At 36.9% G+C, this 8285-nt stretch overlaps 1 non-coding gene across 1 annotated transcript; it reads left to right on the top strand.

The window, feature by feature from the left end:
- Positions 1-2714: 2714 nt before the first annotated feature.
- On the top strand, positions 2715-2821 carry LOC145135224 (small nucleolar RNA R71). The gene has a single exon (XR_013719685.1). It is a non-coding gene; the product is annotated as a small nucleolar RNA R71 (small nucleolar RNA).
- Positions 2822-8285: the final 5464 nt, after the last annotated feature.

The raw sequence follows: 8285 nt of genomic DNA, 5'->3' as shown, positions 1-8285 counted from the left end.
TCCCACATGACACTAGCAACTTGAGTTTTTTTTTAAATTATCACTAGATTCAATTTTTAGATTATTATTTCAAATCTATTTCTAAAATTTTCAAAATTTTAAAATTTTAAAATTTTCTAGCAATTTACTTTTTCGACCCCCTACCCCACACTTATTACATACAATGCCCTCATTGTATGCATAAAATAATTTAAAAGCAATAAAGTGGAGAAAAAAGAACAAAATCCCTTGGGGTAGTAGTGGCGAGATAGAATTCTGAACATGTGTGGAAAACTTGAACACCTTGACAGTGGCGAATCTAGAACTAAAAACCATGTGGTTCCTTATGTAAATGAAACTGAAAAAATATGAAAGACTAAAGAATACTAGTGGTGGCGGGTCGGGTTGCATGCCTAAAATATTTAACCATCAATTCAATAGTTATAATAAAGTTATTACAATTGAACCCTACGAGGTCTTATATCTTGAAACATTTTCACAATTGTGTCATTACCAATGCCTTTTAAAACATTTTTTTCAATATACGACACTAAACTATCACTCAAAAATTGACCACTCATTTTGTTGCGTATATCAGTCTTTATTAACTTCATTGCTGAAAATTTGCGTTCTACACTTGTTGCTACAGGTAAGATCAATGCAAGTTTCTTATTTCTATTTCTCTTTTTCCTTCTTTTTTTTTAATTTTTAATGGATCAATTGATTGGGCTGTAGATTATTGGCTCTTAAATATAAGAGATATAGACTCATGGTAAAGAATTGTTTGTCAAATAAAAATTAGGTAGGTCTTTTAAAAAAAACAAGGTAGGTCCTTATTTTCTTTTATAAATACTTCATACATAAAATAAAAAAAGGTAGGTCCTAGGACCTACCTTCACCCTTACTACCTACGCCCCTGCACCTTGAATATGCAACTGGAACTTGGAAACTGTAAAGCGAGCTCGGGTTGCCTCCTGAGAAGCGCTTCTTTTTGTAGGAGTCATGAGCCGGACTTCGTGCCGCCTCACGTTGAATCGGTTGGAGTCATGAGCCGGACTTCGGCTTGAATCTCTTCTTCCATTAACTTCTCCAATTCATCGAGCTCATTTTCGTTATCCATATTGAACACTTTATTTGGAGCATAGTCTTCTTTGAATCCATCTTCCACTCCAAAGGTCATCTCTTCATCTCCTATCCGCAATGTAAGTTTAGACTACCAAGGCGCAAGCGGTATTGAGCAAAGGACGCCCAAGGATAATTGGGACATTTTTATCTTCTTTCATATCTAAAACGACAAAATCAATTGGAAAAACAAATTTTCCAATTTTTACCAAGATGTCCTTAACTATGCCTTGTGGATGGGTCACCAAACGATTAGCCATGTGAATTGTCATTCGAGTAACCTTCAAATCTAGAAGATTTAGCTTTTGATAGAACGAGTAAGGCATTAAATTTATGCTTGCTCTCGAATAAGCTAAAGCATAAGTCTTCATATTATTTCCAAATTCACAAGGGAGTGTAAGGCGTCCAGGATCTCCCATCTTCTTCAGTATTTCTCCGATTATCACATTAGAACTCTGCTCTCTTAGCACCACCTTGGAAGTATTTTCTAGTTGTTGGTGAGTGTCGAGTAGGTATTTTAAAAACTTTTCGTATTCTGGAACTTGTGATAATGATTCAATAAAAAGAGTATTAATAGGAATACCCTTGAATTGCTTCATAAACTTCAGATGTTCTTGTTCCAACGGATGAACTCTTGCTCGAGAAGGAAATGGTAGTGGAGGGCGAAAATCTTGAATGCAAGATTGATCTTTCTGTTCAGTCTCAGTCCAAGTCGTGGAGATTGAATCTCCACGTCGTGATGTCGAAGATTCAACAAAAAATTTGTCTTCAACTTTTGACTTCTTTTGCTGAGGTTCGGGCTGATTTGACTCTTCCTCTAGGGCTTCAAGAAACTCAACAGTAGTATCTTCTTCAGTTTCGATTACCATGACGTGCGGTTGTGGCTTCTTATCGGGAATTTGTGGAGAAAGTCGTTCATTAACCAATGTAGTTAATTGACCAAGTTGAGCTTCAATGTTTTATATCGATGCTTGATGATTTCTAAGCGAAGCTTACTGATCCCTCATTAAAACTTGTTGGTCCCTTATCGCCGTATCGGTCTCATCATGTCGTTTTTCCGAAGCCTCCATGAATCTATCTAGCATGGACTCTAAATCAACCTTCTTTTCAGGTTGTGGTTGCTCTTTTTGGTAAAAGCCTCGGCCAGTTTGCCTAAATCTTTCGTCTTTCTGCTTTTTGTATTCATCATAAGGCAACCATTCTTTCTTCGGCTTCCTCCAATCTTCATCATATTTGTCTCCACTTGAATAGAAGACTTGAGCTTCTTATTTCCATTATCGTCCAAGTGGCAATCTTTTGTTAAATGTGGACAATTGCATCTTTCACAACCCACACGAATAGCATGTATGGATTGATCCATCTTTGTCATACGTCGGTCCATATTATTCAACATAAGTAACACAACCGCCATGTCTTCAGAAGTTCCACTCCCAGTTCCCTTAGCTCCATTATGTCGAGGATTGTGATACTCACGCGAATGCTTAAAGAACTTTTCAATTAGTTCCTTGATTTCAGCTGGGTTTTTCTTCATCAAAGGTCCTTAAGAATCAAGGAGTTGTCTTGTCATTACATTTACCCCATCATAGAAGATTGGTACTTCTTGTTGCACATTAAGATCATTTTGGGGGCAAGTTCGAAGTAACCCCGTGTAACGCTCCCATGCTTCATAAAGTGATTCACCCAATTTTTGCTCAAAGTTAGCTATCGCCTTCTTGAGTTTAGACACCTTGGATGGTGGGCAAAATTTCTCTAAGAATTGTTCACGCATTTGTGCCTATGTAGTAATGGCACCTGGTGGTAGTGCCTTCAACCAATCCTTAGCAGCTCCTTTAAAAGTGACAGGAAGCATCCACAATAACACCGTCTCACGTGGAACATTTGGAATGTTGAAGTAATCGGCGATGTCATTAACTTCATCAAGGTCTTTGTAAGCATCCTCATGATCTTTCCCGAAAAATGGAATGTCCTTAAGCACCTTAAGAATATGTCCTTTAAGCTCGAATGTGGCGGTGGCGGGAATCGCGGGTTACACTAATCCTGGACCGGTGTCCTCTCGGATTCTCTTTTTGTATGTTTCCATTGAAATGTCGGCAATGTCTGCCATGTTGTTTTTCGGCTCGTCTTCGGGTTTGCTCTCTTCTTTTTCTAATTCGGTTTCAGACTCGTATTCGGATTCTTGAGTATTATGATTTTGCTCAAATATTTCAACCTTGCTTTCGTCCTTTTGGGGATTGCTCGATTCTCCTACGTTCTTTCCTTTCTTCTTACCAAAAACCGATTTTAAGATCCTTGAAAGGTGATTTCTTTGGTGTTTTGGCCTCCCCTACGTTCTTGTTTGTCTTTTTGTGAAAGGATAACTCTGGATCTTCAAGAGGTGGTATCAAATGTGTATTGGATCCACGGGTCATGAACTACTACAAGAAAAACTAAAATAAAAACGTAAAAACAAATAAAAAGTAATTAAAAAGTCCTACTGAATGTTCACCACGACGTGGTAATGCTACCACGTCGTGATGTTGCAGAAAATCTAGACAGAAGATAAAAACTGAATAAAACGTCAAACAACCTAAACCACGTCGTGAAATCAGTAATTCAGAAAACTAAAGCTAAAAATTAACCTTTTGCAGGTTTAACCCCATAAAAAGGATCGATCAACTTAAAGCAATTAAACTAAAAATCAAATAAGCCGTTCCCCGGAAACGACGCCAAAAACTTGATACGTAATTATTTTACGTACTTGTAAGTTTTACCAACTATTTAACTACTATTACGTTTTTAGGCAGTGTACCTTTTCGCAAATAAAGCACTAACAGGCGGGTATTGAACAGAGGGAGTGGATTTAATTAACTAATTTAACTACTAAAAATTAACCTAAAACTAGCAAAAGTTAAATTGGTTTTTATCTGATTTTGCAAGTTCAGACGAACTTAATTACTTAACTAACAAATTAAATCAATATATTAAAAACACTCCCGTTTAGTTCGAATCCACTTCTTCTCTATGGTTAACTACTAATTATGGATTATTAACGTTGGTTATTATATTATTATGTAATTAACAATTCAAGTCCAAGTTTACTAATATTTTCTCTAATTCATGTAAAACTATGTATGTTCATACTCTAGCAAATACATAATCAGATATAAGATGTAGACAAGCTATGTAAGATTAATCAAAATAAACATAATTGTGGTCACAATTTATGTTCTCCAGCACAGCTAAATTAGTTACTATAATTACTTATCTAAGATTAGGTCGATCCTAGCTCTAGCAATTCAATGATCACTAAATCACTAGGTGTCAAGTTCATGTAATTTAGTGGTCACTAAGCTACACAAAACATGAATTCAAGTAACTAACGTATCAAATATTAACATGCTAGGTAGTAATAATCAAACACAAGCACATAACCAACAATTAAAATCCATAAATTAATAACCAAACCATAGAGTTAAAGCTTCATATAGCTAAACAGAAGCTACTAGATTTAGCTACTCATGGCTGAAATCAAGAACATAAATCTAATAAAAATCGACATAATCATATTGTACCAAACTAAGATGATGAAAGTATTCTTCAATCTCTTGATCTTCAATTGACCCTCCTTCAATGAATGCTTTTTCGCAGGTTTCTTTGAGTAATTTTTCTTCATAAGTCTCTCTAAAAACCCTCTAAGCCTCTTTCAATCGTGAAAGTAAATGAATATATATAATTTTGGGAATATTCGCGCTCCATGACGTGGACATGGATTTCACGTCGTGATTTGAGATGAATCCTTTTGGGGCAAGGACTCTAACTTCTCGTGTACTTATCTTCTAAAACATTCACTTCACGTTGTGTAAGTCATGGCCACGTCGTGATTTGGGCTTTTCGCAGGGATTTTTCTTCTTGTAATTCTTCAAATCTTCAAAGTTCATCCTCTTGTCAATTATAGTCTTTATTCTTCAAGGTTGTTCTTTTTGGCTACAAAATTCAATTCGATTTCATAAGTATCATATATCTTTGCAAATAACCAAAATATTAATAAAAATGTATTAAAATATTGCCTAAAAATCGGTATAAATAGGGCAATATCACACCCGGACACGTGATCCTACTCTAGAGTCACAACCAAACAAGGAATATGCAAGAAAGCCTAGATCAAGAATCCTCAGTCTATCCTACGTGACTACATACAGTCCATAGGACATCCCTCTAATAAATGATAACCAAAACTAGTGGGCCGACATTAGTGCCTTCGACCCACAGGTACAACGATGAAAACTCACCTGAAATGAAGAGCCCTGAAACACTGCTACACACTTTCCTTTCTACACTGCTTGCTCCCGTTAGCCCTTCACCATCAAAACATGGAATAATCTTAATCAACAGTCCAAACCCTAAAGTTTGACCCGAAGTACAACTTAGTCAAAAAGTCAAAGGTCAATATTGGTCAAAGTCAATGCCACGCCGTGGCCCTCCTTGGCCATTTCGTGGGGTCACAAGGTCAAACAGTCAACATACAGGACATCGCCGTATCATGGCCGTCCTTAGCCACGTCGTGGCAATGCTAGAACAAGACAGTCGTGATTTTTGACTTTGCCACGCCGTGGCTACCCTTCGCCACGCCATAGCTACTGGAAAAATGTCATTTCTCTCATTAAGAGCTTAATCCTTTTAGATCTAAGCTCATACTTCCAGATCTACTCTCCCACACTGACTTAATGGATAAAGTTTCCAAATTTATCCATTTGGACTCCATTTCAAGGCTAGATCTAGCATTTTACCGTCCATTAGGTCCTTAATGTGGTTGTAACTTGAACATGGACACAAAATACACTAAGTATGTTCCTTTTGCTTAATCAACAACAATCCAAGGACCTAGAAAAGTCACTACACGATATGGAGTTTCTTCAAACTCCAAGAATATCCAAGAAAGGGACAAAACCACCCAATTATGACCTAGAACTTGAATCTAGAAGAAAAGTTGTCAAGGTATGAACCTTATACCTTCAACAACTAGAAAACCGAAGAGAATGTTGGATCCACACTTGCTTCTTGTTCCATTGCTTCCTTATGAACTTCCCTCTTCCAAAACTCTACCAAAAACCCAAGAACAAGGCTCAAAATTGATGAAATGGACTTTTATGCATGCATGAAGGCTATGGTTTCGAGATGGGGAAGTGGAGGCTGAAGAAGATAACCTAGAAGGGGAGTTAAGGTGTTTATATATGAGGGAAACCCTCAAAATTTCGGTTTTGAGCTGCAGCGGCTGCCACAACGTGGGCACTTTATGCCACGTTATGACATCTCTAAAAACACACGTTCCATTAAACCCCACGCCACGTCGTGACATCCATACCCCACATCGTGGTAGAGGGGTTTTCTCCAAAACCTTATTTTGATTCCTTAAGTTTTGTCCAACCTTCTTCGGGAAATGGGAGTTATAAGTATTGTCTTTTCAAGCTGATCGGGGACTAAATGGGAAACAAAAACAAACCATAAGGATGGTCCAAGTTAAAAACAAAAGTTAGGGATCAAACACGCAAGTTACCCCAAGCCACATAACCATTCATGTAATTTACTCAAAAAAAAAATACCAATGCCAATCTTTTTGATGAACTGTTAACATGATTGGTCATTTTTAGGTTTAAAAAACGACAAAACTTCAAAAATGGTCCTTGTGATTTTTGAAAATCTGATGTTTAGTCCCTAATCTTTAAAAACCTCACATATGGTCCCTGTGGTTTCAAAACTTTTAACAAATGGTCCTTTTCGTTAACTCTGTTAGCTTTTGGCCGTTAAGTGAATGGTATTTCTGTTATTTCACTGCCACAGAGACCATTTATGAAAATTTTCCTTATTTAAAAAAAATTTATTCAATATTAAAGGGTCTCTCTCTCTCTCTCTCTCTCTCTCTCTCTCTCTCTCCAAAATCAAGATCAAAGCTTTGAAAGATATATTTACACAACCAAAATCAAATTAAGCTCTGCTTTTTATTTTAATTCCATATCCGAACACACATCAAAAAGCTTTGGTTACGTGACTTTTTTGGATGGGTGAGGGTTTTCCCCTTTCTTCTTTTTAATTTAAAGAAATCAATTGGGTTTTAACCATTCTTCCATGCTACCTCTTCTTCTGGTGCATATGGTCAACCACCCCAAGCCTCCTTCCTCCGATTATTCACAATAGATATGTCCCCACCACCAATAACCTCTAAACCCTTCACATCTCTATCGTTGTAGTCTCCTTAAAGACAACCGGAGAAAAGGGCCTAAAACTAGAAGAAATCTTGGAGAAATACAACTGTCATGATTTTGATTGAATTTACCACGGAGAGTAGCATTGATTCCACTGATTGAAAGTTTCCGTTTTGCAATTGCATCACTTGTCTTCATTTATTATTCTTCCCCTAAATATTTGATAAAATTATCCACTTTTGAAGCAAATTCATGACGGGAAAACAATAATCACATATAATAATCAAAACTCAAAACTCATATGAAGAAAAGATGAGAGATGGTGACACGTTGGTTAAACACCCGACTCAAACAGCTGAAGAAGAGAAAGAGCAGACTTTAACTTGTATACAACCAAAAAAAATATCCGTCAAGAGCACCTACCACCTGGTTATGTCTACATCTTGCAATAGATGAAAGAAATCTCACAAAAGAATGACCGGTTCAAATCTCCCCTGACAAAATCAAAATAAAACTAAAAAGATTTACAGTCGGAATGGATTAGGGATGGAACCGGTCCAACTGAGCTTCCTCTCGATGAAGTCGACCTAATTCAGTCGGATAGTGTGCCTGGATGAAGACGATTTTGAATCGGTTTTCAAGGGTTGGATCGATGGAACCGGTTTTGTTATCGCTGTCAAAAAGCTTAAAAGAAAGGGGAGAAGAGAGTAGAAGCAAGAAGGAAAGCCGACAGTCAAAAAAAGAAAAGATGGTTTTGATTCGCAAGAGAGAGAGAGAGAGAGAGAGAGAGAGAGAGAGAGAGAGAGAGAGAGAGAGAGAGAGAGAGAGACTTTAATATTAAATAATAATAATTATTTTTTTTAAAAAAATAAGGCAAATCTTCATAAATGGTCACTGTGGCAGTGAAATGACAAAAATACCCTTTAGTTAACGGTCAAAAGCTAACGGAGTTAACGAAAATGATCATTTGTTAAAAGTTTTGAACCACAGGGACCATCTGTGAGG

Source organism: Lactuca virosa, chromosome 8 (genome assembly GCF_052849685.1).
Source record: "Lactuca virosa cultivar CGN04683 chromosome 8, Lactuca_virosa_CGN04683_v6, whole genome shotgun sequence".
NCBI lineage: Eukaryota > Viridiplantae > Streptophyta > Magnoliopsida > Asterales > Asteraceae > Lactuca > Lactuca virosa.
Note: the sequence above shows the minus strand (reverse complement) of the source record. Positions and strands in the feature narration are given on the sequence as shown.